The sequence below is a fragment of the Macaca nemestrina genome, chromosome 3 (genome assembly GCF_043159975.1).
Source record: "Macaca nemestrina isolate mMacNem1 chromosome 3, mMacNem.hap1, whole genome shotgun sequence".
NCBI lineage: Eukaryota > Metazoa > Chordata > Mammalia > Primates > Cercopithecidae > Macaca > Macaca nemestrina.
The window spans coordinates 31,366,378-31,381,393 of NC_092127.1; the positions used below are offsets into that span (position 1 = coordinate 31,366,378).

Below are 15,016 nucleotides of genomic sequence, written 5' to 3' on the forward strand. Positions count from 1 at the left end.
TGTCTTTGTAAATTGTGTTCCATAAATTTTCAGAATCTCTGGGACAAGACCAGAATTTTTTTTTAAAATTCTATATACTATTGTCTTTCTTTAATTTTTTCTTTTCTCTTTTTTTTTTTTTTTGGAGAGAGTTTAGCTCTTGTTGCCCAGGCTGGAGCACAATGGCACAATCTCGGCTCACTGCAACCTCTGCCTCCTGGGTTCAAGTGATTCTCCTGCCTCAGCCTCCCGAGTAGCTGGGATTACAGTCGCCCGCCATCACACCCAGCTATTTTTTTGTATTTTTAGTAGAGACAGGGTTTCATCATGTTGACCAGGTTGATCTCTAACTCCTGACCTCAGGTGACCCACCTGCCTTGGCCTCCCAAAGTTCAGGGATTATAGGTGTGAGCCACTGCCTGGCCTCCTCCTTTAAATTCTACGGTAGATTAAAAGCAAAATTTATGAACTTCCCTTAAAAAAAAAAAAAAAAGCCACACTATTCCAAAAGGAAGACCTTAAAATGTTTCAATTTTATAAAACTTCTGATATTCAAACTTTTAAACATGTTTAATTTTCATAATATCCACCAGCTATGAAAGATACAGTATGATAGGGACTGCAATACATTCGCTCCACTGGTTTTGCCATAAAAAGTGGAAACCAATTAAGCATAAACTTTACAATTGTTTATGTTTATTATAGGATAATTCAACATAAGACCTTATCCCACATAAAATTATTCAGTGTATCTAAACTAAACATTTTGATTGACAAGTATCACATACACATGCATAGAAGGGACAAAAGGCCCCCTGTACTCTAAAAACTAGGTGTGTGCCTGTGCAATTGTCTGTTCATTGTCTCATGGGTATGAGTCTCCCTTTCTCACTAGCAGCTTTGATTACAAACTGCGTTAAGCCAATTTGATCTTTCAGAATTATTGAATGACAATAACCTACAGTATTCAGTACAGTGACATGCTGTGCGGGTTTATAGATATTGGTAACCTCCATCAGTTAATGGTCATTGTGGGCCACAGTTGCCACTAACCTTGCTTACAGGTGAGATATAACAACACCTGTTATCTCAGGTTTACATATTATATCACATATATAAACATTTATTACCAAACAGGCAAAAAATGTCACAAAACTTTTAATCTCATTGAAGTCCCAGCTTACTGTCATTCTGAGCATTCATTTAAGATAGTTGTTACAATATGCCAGTAGCATCATTTAGCCAAACTTAAGCCAGAGCAGGCAACATAATTTTTTGAAAATGGCTATGCAAAAGACTTAATCTTTAGGTCTAAAAAATAACTCTGAAGGGTACTAACTGTTAGCCTACCTCCATACTTTTCTTCTTATAAAAATTAAGGCGCCTGTGTAACATTTCTAATTGACTCACATCTTAAACACCACTTACTTTAGCAATGGATAAAAACGTCTTACATCCTTGGTGCCTCCCATCTGTAATCCCAGCACTTTGGAGAGGCCGAGGTGGGCAAATCACCTGAGGTCGGGAGTTTGAGACCAGCCTGACCAATATGGAGAAACCCCATCGCTGCTAAAAAATACAAAATTAGCCAGGTGTGGTAGCACATGCCTGTAATCCCAGTTACTCAGAAGGCTGAGGCAGGAGAATCGCTTGAACCTGGGAGGCGGAGGTTGCAGTGAGCCGAGATCGCGCCATTGCACTCCAGCCTGGGCAACAAGAGTGAAACTCCATCTCAAAAAAAAAAAAAAAAAAAAAAAAAGTCTTACATCCTTACATTAAATAACAAACCCTTTAATACTTGAGAGAAAGAGGGCTTAAACACTCACTGTAACCATCTCTGGAATGTGAGCTTCTAATTAGAGGTTTTCAATCACTAACTACTCTGCATCTAAATGAAAACTTACTGTATATTTCTATCACATCGTCTATGTTTAGATATTTTAAAGTTTCATACGATAAAAGTCACTTATAAAAGATTCTGAATAACTACCAAAATCAGAAATCATTTTACATTTTCGTAAGCAAGGCAAAAAATAATCTTATGATTTGTTGTCGTTGCAGTTAATATTATATTAATACAGATTAGAAATGCATGTGTTCACATAAAATAAACCAAAATGTAATTTCCTTAACTCTGGTGCAACAATTATTTTGAATTCCAGATACGTTCCAAGTTCATGTCTAATAAAATTTACTTTTTATTAGGAGAATGATCACCAAGCCTCAGTTGTCGTGGTTGCAAAATTTCATCTGGTGATTCTAAACTTGGAGTTAGGGGGAAAATAAAACAAACGATGTGAGTGATCACAGCAATTAAACTAATTAACATGTCCATCATCTCACATAGTTATTTGTGTATGTGAGGCGAGAACATTTAAGATCTATGCTCTTAGCAAATTTTGAGGGTATACAATAAAGTTTTATTAACTATAGTCACCATGCTGTACATTAGATTTCTAGAACTCATGCTGATTCCATAAGATTAGAATATTATATTTTTGTGGTATCTTTTCTCTGTTTTGATATGTTGAGACACACAAATACTTCCCATTGGATGACAGTAGCCTACAGTATTCAGTACAGTGACATGCTGTGCAGGTTTATAGCTTAGGAACAACAGGCTGTACCATGCAGCCTAGGTGTGTAGTAGGCCATACCATCTGAATTTATGTAAGTACACTCTATGATGTTCGCACAACGACAAAATCACGTACGAGGCATTTCTCAGAAAGTATTTATACATTGCTTTTGTATCTTGGCTTGTGACTACTGCTGCAATGAATATGAAAGCGCAGCTATGTCTTTGAAATACTAATTTCTTTTCCTTTGGATATATATCCAGACTTGAGGTTGCTGAATCATATGTTAATTGTTTTTTTAGTTTTTTAAGGAACCTCCATACTGTTTTCGGTAATGGCCGTACTAGTTTACATTCTCACTAGCTGTGTTCAAGAGTTGCCTCTTCTCCACACACCTGACTCCTTAGCAGTTTGAAATAATCATTCCTGCTCATGCCTCTTCTGCAGCTGTCTCACCTCCATATGAATAGACCTGGCACTCCCTCTCACCAACACTTGTTATCTCTTGTCCAAATAATAGCCAATCTAACAAGTGTGAGATGACATGTCATTGTGGTTCTGATTTACATTTTCCTGATGATTAGTGATATTGAGGATTTTCTTTTCTTTCTTTTTTTTTTTTTTTTTTTTTTTTTGAGGTGGAGTTTCGCTCTTGTTGCCCAGGCTAGAGTGCAATGGTGCAATCTCAGCTCACTGCAACCTCCAACTACCAGGTTCTAGTGATTCTCCTGCCTCAGCCTCCCTGTAGCTGGGATTACAGGCATGTACCACCACGCCTGGCTAATTTTGTATTTTTCGTAGAGGTGGTGTTTCTCTACGTTCTTCAGGCTGGTCTCGAACTCCCGACCTCAGGTGATCTGCCTGCCTCAGCCTCCCAAAGTGTTGGGATTACAGGTGTGAGCCACCGTGCCTGATTGAGCATTTTTTAAAAAAATGTATCTGTTGGCAAGGATTCATCTATTTCTTATGTTTCCATATTCTTTTTTGGTATCCATTCTAAAATATCTTCTTTTATCATTAGTTATTTTTTCCCCTTCCTTATATCTTCTCCCTGAATTTGAGTTTCTGGAAGACAGGGCTTAAATGTTATTTGTATTTCCTTCTCACTCAGAGCTCAAGCATAGGCTTTGCCCACTAAACATGGTCAACAAAAACCTGGTAATTTATACTGGTAGAGCACACAGGTATGTGTCAAAGAAGGGAATGATTCTTTCTCCATGCATGAAAGTGTGCGGTACCCTTCTGCCTTCACAAATTCATACCATTTGGACATTTCTTCCTGACAAATCTCATTTTAAACCCAAAGTGTAGAGTTGCATCTGTCACGGAGTAAACTTGCAATAAATGACTGTTGAATATTTGGAAAAATAAATTCTGGAACAGTCATGTGTCACTTAACGAGGATGATACTTTCTGAAACATGCACCATTAGGTGATTTTTGTCATTGTGTCAACATCATAGGGTGTATTTACACAAACCCAGATGTACTATACACCTAGGCTACCTGGTAGCCTATTGTTCGGAGGCTATAAACCTGCATAGCATGCTACTGTACTGAATACTGTAGGCAATTGTCACACCATGGGAAGTATTTGTACATCTAAACATATCAAAACATAGAAAAAGTACATTAAAAATATGGTATTCTAATCTTATGGGACTAGTGTTGTATATGCAGTCTATCATTGACTAAACCTTCATTATGCAAAGTTGATTATGTGAAGTCTTCATTGACTAAAACTTCATTGACTAAAATACAGCATTTAACTGTATTTATTATTTTTCATCTTTACCCAATATTTGGAACTGTTTAAAAATATGTTTCCCCTTGTATTTCAAATATACCCACAGGAAGTCTATATAAATCCTGAATAAAATAATAGGTTTAAGAATAAAACATAGTTAATAAATAAAAATACTCTATAGGAGGCTGTATGGGTCTGACGTGGAAGATTTTTGGATAAGTAAAATTTTGATATACTGTTACATTTCCAAAAATAGTTAGGAGAGTACATAGAAATCTGTATGCCCTTTACCCAAATGCCTCAGTTATTAATATTATGTCATATTTACATGCATACTCTCAGTAATACACAATATTCATTTTTTTTGGTTTTTTTTTTGAGATATAGTCTTGCTCTTGTCACCCAGGCTGGAGTGCAGGGGCATGGTCTTGGCTCACTGCAACCTCCACCTCCTGGGTTCAAGCGATTCTCCTGCCTCAGCCTCCCAAGTAGCTGGGATTCAGGCACCCACCACCATGCTAATTTTTTGTATTTTTAGTAGAGATGGGGTTTCACCATGTCGGCCAGGTTGGTCTCAAACTGCTGACCTCAGGTGATCTGTGCGTCTCGGCCTCCCAAAGTGCTGGGATTACATAAGTGAACCACTGTGCCCAGAAAGTAATATACAATATTCTGTTCTCATTAAACTTTCACCCATTGGTGTTCCTCATCTGAATCAATTATTACTATGAAAATTGCCCAATGGCAATTTGTTAATTTAGGTAATTCTAATTTTATCATTCTTTCTATATTTATTAGTAGAGCTCTAAGAGAAAGCATTTTTTCTTTATTATTTATATCAGTATGGATTCATGGATTTTTATTTTATGTGATGAGTTCTGATTCATTTATGTTATTTAATTTACTTCTCAAATTAGCTTAATTCGGCCAGTTAAACTCTCTCCAAACTGTCTTCTGTGTCCTTTTCAGAGCTCCCCATCATTCCTGAGAATTTCCTTATTTCTTGGCACAAGTGGGCCAAGGTTAATCTTGTACTTTTTCTGCCCAACTTTGGATCGGCTGTTTCTTTAAGACTACTTGGTTCCTTTTTAGTGGATAATCATATTTAGAAATTGTTTTGTGGTTATTAGTCAGTCATCCATTAAAAAATCTTACATTTATTTTAGCATTGCTGTACATGACTGATCTCACATTTACTCTGCTTGCACATTTCTTAATGAGAGACAACCTCTAAGAAAAAACTTTAAAAATATTCTGTGTAATTATTAAAATTTAAAATAATTGGTAAAATAAGAATATTTTATATTTGAAAGTCTTATAGATTCTGATTAGCTTAATAATACTCATTTTTTTGTGTGTGTTTATCATGGCTAACTTATCGAGGGAGAAAATGATACCTTTTTTCCCCAAAAAATTCAGGCCATTGTACATTTAGAAAATAAAGATATAGGATAGTTAAATATATACTTTTTGCTTTTAATGCCATTGCTAGTTCTAATTTATTCTACATTAATAAATGCAAAACAGTTTACCAACTTAATAAAAATATACCTTTGATAATGAAAATTGACAGGTAAGATTTGCTTATTCCATTTCTATTTGTTGCTCAAGCATCTATTTTCATCGATGTGTTTCTATGGGAGACTAATGCCTTGGAATTTTTGAAAAGTGTAATTATGCTAATATGATTCATGGCACCTTTGACATCTGTTTAGACATATGAAAAGTAGATTCCCTTTTCCAATGAGTATTTTTGGCAAGGGTAAAATTTTCCCCAAAATGTATTTTCAAATGTAGTCAGCTAACTCCTGACTTTGATAGAACACAGAGTACAAGTGAAAATCTTCCTGACTTTTTTTGCTGCAGGGACACTCTAAACTAAGTGTGGGCCACTTGATTCTCCCTGACTTCAACCCAGCCACGGACTCTGGGACAATCATAGGCTATGAGTCCTAGAGGAGGGTCACAGTGGCTCATGATTGCATTAGCCTTGCTGCTAACACGGGTCTGACCAATTTCTCCCAATAACTGGACTTCTTTCTTAAAAGCAGGAACCTGCTAGGTCTGTTAATGGGACATTTCTCTTGTCCCCGGAGCTGAATATCTTCTTTAATTCTTCTATCATTGTAACTTACACACATTTCAATAAACTTAAGACTAAAGCATGTTTTTAAATTATTTTGGCAGATTTCAGCATAAAAGCTATAATTGCTCTGAACTTCAGGGCCAATATGAAAGCCTCATGATACGGATAAATGTGAAAGAAAATTCATTAATAACGGTATATTTTGGTGGGAGGCTCACAAGTATAGTATAGTCCAATTTCCTCACATTATAGATTTACAGATGAGGTGGAGTGGTGGCTTTATTTATATAACTTACTCTTATTTGGAATGAGGTCTAAAGTAACCCCCAAATTCAAAATCAAGACATGAACTTTGCTTCCTCTGAAGCTGGTTGTCCTACTATGTAACATTTCACCTTCCAATTCCACCTTTTCTTCTCTTCCATTGGGAAGAGAAGAACAATGGAAGAACATTCCACTATTCTCTGTTCGCATATCTTCTGATCAATAGCTAATTAATTTCAATGACATTCTTCATAATCTTGCTTGCCAATGATGCCATTTTTTTGGATTTTAGAATACTAGTTAAGAAAAAATTCTATCTAAATCATTTAAACTTTCTAGAACCTAAGAAGGATCGTCGGGGTTGGAAGTTAGCTTAAGCTTTGCTTTCACACTCCTTGATAGATTGCAATTGAAGTAATAACTTATAGGTTATTTAAAACTTTTAATTTAGTGTAACTCTAATTTAATATATAAAAGCTCTGAAGACCATGTATCCACCTTAAAAAAAAAAAAAACTGAACTGAGTACAGTATTCAGGTAGCTATAGAACCTATTTTTTTTTTTTAAATGTTGAGGGAAATCCAAATAAGTTACATACATTCTGTTTTATTTTTAAATACCTCCTTTTGTCTTAATAACTTAGGTCATATAAAATAAAAAAATTTTAGAAATGAAGCAATTGATAGAAATGTTTGAAAAGGGAAAATATAGGACTTGCACATACTATTATTGACGAAATATTTGAAGATCCTAAGTTTTTACTGAAGCAATACAAATGATTTATAATGAACTTGGTCTTAGAATAATGAAAAGGTGTAACATATTTTTCCAGTATCCAGGAGTTCAACATGATTTAAAAGGGTATTTTAAATGTCATTAAAGTTTAAAATGTAGAATTTCTTTCAGTCTTATTCCCCTCCCCAAATCCTAAGCGAGTACACGTCTCTAATTTCTAGCCAGGGGACTATTGCTTATCCTCCGACTTTGCCCCAGCCTCATCCCATACAGCTGCCTAATTATTACCAAATCTAATTTTTGTGAAGTGCTCCCACAGTGACTACTGATAGCTCCACTGGCCTGTCTAAATGTTGACAAACTGCTTGCTTATTGTTCAAATTACTGAGAATAAACTGAAAAGAAACACTTCTTTTCATACAACAACATGTCTTCCAACAGCTTTCAAACGTTAGAACTACTTACGTATGTCGTTTATATCTATCTTCAGAGACGTTTTTGCAGAAAGTTAATTGTTTGGGCTAGTTATAATAAAATGTCAAAAAGGAACATGATTTTTCAAAATCAGACTCAAAGTCATACATTTTGCCTAAGTGAGCACTATACATTGCAATGAATTATAGATCATTAGGCTGTATTTCTAGAGAGATGAAAGGATAGGAAAATATCATACAGAGATAACTACCATTACTATTTTTGGGCAATAGTCTCTTCAATGTCTAATTCTAATGGGAGCTATGTTAACCATTTTAGAACAAAGCAGTGTTTAAATTAGGGCTCAGCAAGTGGTAGCTCTGAATGCCAACAGAGAGCTGCTCTTCCCCATGCTCAACTGGCAGGACTCAGGGAAGGAAAAGAAAAAACAGAAATAGTATAAAGGACAATAATCATAAAGAGTATGTGGCGTAAGAAAAAAAGAATATACAACCTAGAGGAGTTTGTGAGAATGATCCTGAAATTGTCTTGAGGGCCATGAAGTGGCTTGAATAAAATTGATTTCTTATCTTTAAATTAATTTGTACTTGTGTGACTTACAAAGATTAATGTATTTCAGATATACGTCTAACATTGTCCAATAGTATTTTTGCCATCGGTAAAGCTACAAATGCTTTTAAAAAATGCATTAACGGTTTCAAAATTAACAAAGGCTTATTAAACATCTGTTATACCCTGGTGATAAAAAGGTACATAAGAAAGGTAGTCCCTGTACCAAAAGGCTCCCAGCGTAGGTAGCAGCCATCTTCAAACACAACCAAACTATGAGACAAGTACCAGACTGGTGAAAAGAACCAAGCATTATTGGATAGGTAATTAATTCTTTCTCTAGTGCCTGGGGGAAGTATCTTCAGAGAAAAAAAAAAAAAGATTTCTACTTAAAATAGTCCTTGAAGACAGAACTGAGTTATGCCAAATAGAAAGGGAATTCCAGGCTAAAGGAGCAGCAAAAGAAATAGTCTATTTGTGCTGAAATATTACTTTTCTTTTCCTTTCATATGCTTTAAATCAGGAGTTCCAAATTTAAATGCCCACAGAATCTGCCAGGTAACATAATCAGGGACACATTGCAATCATTTCAAAATTTAATTTAATTATACTTTGAAAAAAAATGACATGTCCCTATCATGAATAGGAAACCATTATTAGCAGTTATAAATGGAAAGTAACAGTAAAAATAAACACAATGAAAACCAAAATAATTTAAATATATTTTATATTTAAACAAATCAATAAAATAAAAGTATACTAAATGTAATCAATGTATAAAATGCATTCTGGAATGAGAAGAATGAAATTCTTTATGAGCTGTCACTAATAAAAGTATATGTAACTTAATGACTGACTTTCAAAGGAAAATTAAATTCAACTCAAGATAATTTCAGTTTTTAAAAATATTAACTAGCATGGAACGTCTCAAATCACATTAATTTCAAATCAAAATCTTCAGTAATTTTTATTCAACAGATTTTTGGTTTGAGAGGCTTGCTGAAGTATAGTCCATAATGTACTTTTCTGTAATTATCAACTTATTTGGTAATGTTCTTAACGTGTTCTTTTTCTACTAACTGCTGCCTTCAAGTTAAGAAAAAAAAAATCTTATAAAGATTTTATATTGTCTTCCTAGTGTTTCTTCATAATATTCAAAATGTTTTCATGTTGTTCCCCAAAGTTGTTCAGGAGCAGGTCATTCACAAGAGACGAAACCCAACATCCCATCATCAGGAAGTGCGTGCGTGTTTCCAATGTTATCATCACATGTACTTAGGAAGAGTTGATGCACTTTAAATTTTGGTTGGTCTATAAAATACCAAGCCAGTGTTAACCAAGCTTGTGATCTCTGAAGTTTAATGTGTTGTCCAGAAAAATCTTGAATATCCTGATACCTTAGTAGACAAGTCAAGACTTTGTGCAAAAAGTCAGGATGGAACAATAACGCTTGTAGACACTGCCCATATTTATTAGAAGCAAAAGAAAAATTTAGAATTTAGTGGCCCATGCCTAAACATGATTGGCAATTTTAATATCATAGATAACCTCAGTATTTTTCCATTTTTTTTTCAATTTAAGCTTCTTTAATGTTGATGAAAGGTATTTGCAGTTCATATAAACCATACTTATGTGAAGGATAGCAGATGCTTCATATAAATTATCACTTTGATATACATATCTTATGGTTTATGAGAAAAGAGAAAAAATAATATATCGGTTTTGCTCCCTTTCAATGGGGTTTTTTTTAAGGGATTGTTTTTTAGGTCTTGTCAGCAACATCAAACAAAAGGTACTGAGTACTCCACAGGGTACAGAATGCTGCCAAGCACCTCAGAAAAATTACATGACATGGAGAAAATGCACTTCTTGCTCCTTGAAGAACTTACAGTCTAGGGATTTGACAACTCGCAGTCTTAGGAACTGAGTGAAGAACAAAATAAGGCAAATTCTTCATCCCCTAGAGCTATTGTGGATTGAATCATTTTAGAATTTGGAATTAATGCAATCGAGATGAGAGACAAGACTAAATTTGGCCGAGAATTCATTCAGGCTCACAGAGTTTTTATTAACATCCATCTAGTAAACAGAATGGACCTAACAGACAACTGAAAGTAAAGACTAGATCTCTTGAAGTGCAAGGGCTAAAACTACTTAATTGTGGTTACTTATTTTAAAAAGCAAACACACTGAATGGTATGACTAGGGTGATTACACTAGTTTAAAAATAGGCCAGGTACTGACACTGCATTCCCCTCATGCATTGCTCATTTAAAGTAGTGAATATTAAAATATGTGGGCTTTACATCTAACCCACAGAAAGCCCACCACAAATGTTCTGTGTATCAAATATCCACCTCATGTGTACTATGAAAGTTTTATTTATGCCCCATTAAGTCAAAAGTAAATAGTCAAATTATAGTAAGCTAATGACCTGCATATTTTCATATGGATGAAGGTCAGTATATCTAAATAGGAAATAAATGGTGATCTTATCTACCTATATAAAAAAATAGAGTATCTTTCCGGATTTTGCATACTCCTCACTATAAGAAGAGGTATGCAGGTTTTAAGGTTTCACAATCAGTTGTCAGAAAAACAGCAGTTATGCCTGCAGTATCTCGTTAGCATCTGACTCAGTTATTTTTAGATTATATTGTTTAGAAGACATTGTAAACCCATCTAAAACTTTGTAATTATTTTGAGATGGTTTCAATGTTAACCCTAGAATCATCGTCAGAAAGAGTAACAATGTGATGTAGAAGAACAGCTAATCAACATGACTAAAATATGCTCATTTTCAGAAAAACAATCTGGTCATCTGGAAACAATCAGAGCTACAACCTAAGGAACACTCCCATATGGGATACTGATCTGGCCAAGCCCACTTTCTAAGCAGGAAAACTATCACATCAGGGTGAATTTAGGCCACTTCGGAGGAGCTGCCTATAAACATCCAAACAGACCTTCTTAGGCAGCAGAACTGGTCCAGTTTTGACACAGCCTTAACCACATCAGCCCAAAGCTTGAAGTTAAGTGAAAAGAGGATATTGGAGCAAAAGTGAACAGATGTGTAAACTCTAGCACATGCTTATTGCTGTATTAAGTTTGAAGATGAGCACGTCCTACCCACAACAGTATTACTCCAGGAAGCAGGGTAGGAGTAGTGGTAAATTAGAAAATAGACTATTAATTGCACAATTAATAGAAAAGTAAAAACATGTTTCAAAATCTACAATAAACCTGTATCCAAAGGAGTCCTATACATCAGTGATGTGCTGAACTTTGAATTCTGTGGTACAACTTTGCACTGGACTCCCTCTGGCCTACTGGTCTGCGTATGGCTTGCTTCCTGCCTGTTAAAGGGTGAATACGCTACACAGAGCTATGATGGTTTCTACTGAGTGGTAAAATTCACAGAAGTTCCAGGTTCATCATGTCAGGATCATTCCTTGTGCAAAGTTTGATGTAGATGAAGATAAAGTAGTTTCTTGGTTAATAATTGCAATTTGTTTCTTTTAAAGTCAGTGGGTTTCTTGTATAGTTCTATTACAATTGACCCAGGTTTAATTTCATCCATCTCCATGAAAGCAAAACACTTGGTGCTGGTAAACCTTTTTTTAGCCTTGTAGTGTTTGAGTTCAAAGAAGAGAGCTGCACCTTTGATTAATTTTTCAACATGTTTCTGGAGCTCAATGTCCACATTAAAATGAATATATGTATCTTCTTTTCTTGAAGCCACAGGAGTATCTTGCACAGGAGTTAAGTCTATGCCATTCAGATCCTTTATACTAACTGTAATATAGGGATCGATGCACTGCCCAGCATCTTTCAAACCAATTTTCTCAATTCTGATAGTGAGTAATGTCATTCCTGGTTCTGATGGCAACTTTGGTAATAAAGTACTGGGAACTCTAGCGGGAAAAGAATCAGGAGACCCTGCTCCAGCACCACCCTCTTCTTCATCTTCTTCAAATTCCAAATTCTCTTCTTCACCAGGTGCCAAAATTCTTCTTAATGGGACAGGCTGAACATCAAATGGGAGTTCTTTATTATATGTAAGAATATTCTTTAGGATTGGTTCTAGTTTCTTCGGGTCCTCCAGTTTAAATTCTTCTTGAGACTGTGTGGACTGTAAAGTTGCACTTCGCAATTCCAAGCATGTTGCAATTTTGCCTATGGTTTTCTTTTGTTCTTCTGTAAATTCAGAATTATTGTGTTGAGCTTGGGCCTCTTTTTGTAGATGTCTTGTGAATATCTGATCCCGTCTATCGCCTCCACCAGTTGGCCCCAAGAGTCGAAGTCGGAGCCTCTCCTAAAACTGGAGCCCCAGTGCTGCAGCAGACTCCAAGTCACCTCTGACATGGCCGGTCCCCACCGCGTCCCCTCCCATGCCTACCCCAGTAAGGCCGGGTTCTAGGGCGCCATCCTCCCCGGGCCTGGTGCCCACATTGACAGGGCCAGGAGGAACCACTACGGCCACCACCACCGCCCGCCGAGGAGCCGCCCAAGCCCATTGTCAAGGCTATCTTGGGTGGTAAGGGCTTCTCTCTATAGACCCAACCAAGTAGCTTTGGCTTCCAGTGCAAAAACTCGTGTATGTGGATCAAGTCCTTTGAAGAATCATCACGGTTTTAGAGCTATTATCTATGCATTATTCTACTTTCAAATACTCATGATGGAAAGTTTAATAACCAAACATTTCACATGTTCACACACTATGACTAAAGGGTATTATCACAATATACATTACTATTTTTTATATCTATATCTGCATCTGCATCATTATCTAGGATATCTGTAACACATTTTTAATACCTGTATTCTTAGTATGCATTTCTGGGCAAAGGCAGATTATTACTACTTAAAGCAATCAGTTCTGCTTTGCAGTTCTTTCCCTTTCTCATCACATTGCCATAGAGGGACAGGCCTGTATGGGCAAAGGGGTGTTTTTTCACCATGGGAAGGGAACCTCAGAAACTGAAACCCTGAAGGCTACATGGGAGCAGGACAGCTCCTCCTTCTCTCCAGAAAGACAAAGAGAAACCCTATCTCCCTAATGTAAACAAATGCCTTTTGGGAAGAGAAAGGGAAGGTGTCTGATTTCTTGCCCATTGGAATCAAAAGAAATGCCTCAGGGTTGGGAAGGGAAATAAGCATTTCAGAGTTTATAATCCAGAATTTTATATTTATATGTAATCAAATGAATAGCTTCAAGTGTTGCCCAGGTGGGAACATGTTTGGGATTGGAAGGAAGGTCCAACAGACAGGATTCTAGGCCTTTTACACTGCACTTGCAACTATTGCATCTGTGTTTTTATCTGCTGAAAAAAAGTTTAGAGCCACACATTTACACCCCAACCCCAGGTCCACGGACCAGTACCAGTCCATGGCTATTAGGAACCAGGCTGCACAGCAGGAGGTGAGTGGCAGGTGATCCAATGAAGCTTCATCTGTATTTATAGCCACTCCCCATTGCTCACATTACCGCTTGAGCTCTGCCTCCTGTCAGATCGGGGTGGCATTAGAGCCTCATAGGAGGGCAAACCCTATTGTGAACTGCACATGTGAGGGATCTAGGTTGTGTGTTTCTTATGAAAATCTAATGCTTGATGATCTTTCCCTGTCTCCCATTACCCCCAGGTAAACAAGCTCAGGGCTCCCATTGATTCTATATTATGGTGAGTTGTATAATTATTTCTTTATATGTTACATATATATAAAAATAATAGAAACAATAATAATAATAGTAAAAATAATAGAAACAAAGTACACAACAAATGTAATGCACTTGAATCATCCCCAAACCATCCCCCCTGCCACATCCCCAGATTGTAGAAAAATTGTCTTCCACAAAAGTAATCCTTGGTGCCAAAAAGGTTGGGAACCATTGCTCTAGATGAGAAGTCAGCCTAAAATCTCTGTGGCAGTTGGAACTAATGTGATACAAAGGAGCATACTGTCTTTATACTGTGGCTTTCCCCATCATTTACACAAGCCATTTTCATTTCTGAAAGCCAGTTTCCTCTTTTACAAGTTAGTTCTTGCTGAACATAACTTACAGGACTGTTGTGAGGATTAAATAACATAAGGTAGATGAATGCTTTCTGTAAAAAAATACAAACAACCACTGTATTAACATTGCAGGATATTACTAATAGCAAAAATCTGAAGGTTGAAACTCGGCTGTTTTTGCTATACCTTTTTCTCTTCACTTCTCTTTCAATTTCTCATGCAGTAAGCTTTGTGACTTTAGATTTTACTCTTCTAAAAATGCCCCTTGATTAGGGTCATCTCAGGTGACAGGATGGACACAATTGCTGTTCTTCAGGGCAAGTTTGGTGATTATAAATACTGGAATAATTCTCAGTCCTAAAAAAATATTTGTTTTAGGAAGTTGTGCTTCGCTTTGTCATTTACCTGGTGAATTTATTATTCTATTAATCCATTCCTGTTTGAGAACTCTATTCCAGTTCTTACTGACTTTGAAGGAAAAGTAGATTCAAATTCAACCTGCTCTGGCCTTTTTGTGACATTCAGGGATCCATTAAACATGATCTGGATCAACATGAGTGAAGTCTTAAATGAGTAAGTCATTTTTGGGTTACTGGTGCCACCAACCTTATTCTCAGGATTGAAAACA

General features: G+C 36.2%; 1 long non-coding RNA gene and 1 pseudogene across 1 annotated transcript in view; one reads left to right on the forward strand and one right to left on the reverse strand.

Annotated features, from left to right (window-relative positions):
* LOC105488633 (uncharacterized) overlaps positions 1-15,016 on the forward strand; it is a 96,708-nt gene that overhangs the window by 75,869 nt on the left and 5,823 nt on the right. The gene's annotated exons all lie outside the window — the stretch shown is intronic.
* Positions 9,184-14,025, reverse strand: LOC105488632 (axin interactor, dorsalization-associated protein pseudogene; annotated as a pseudogene).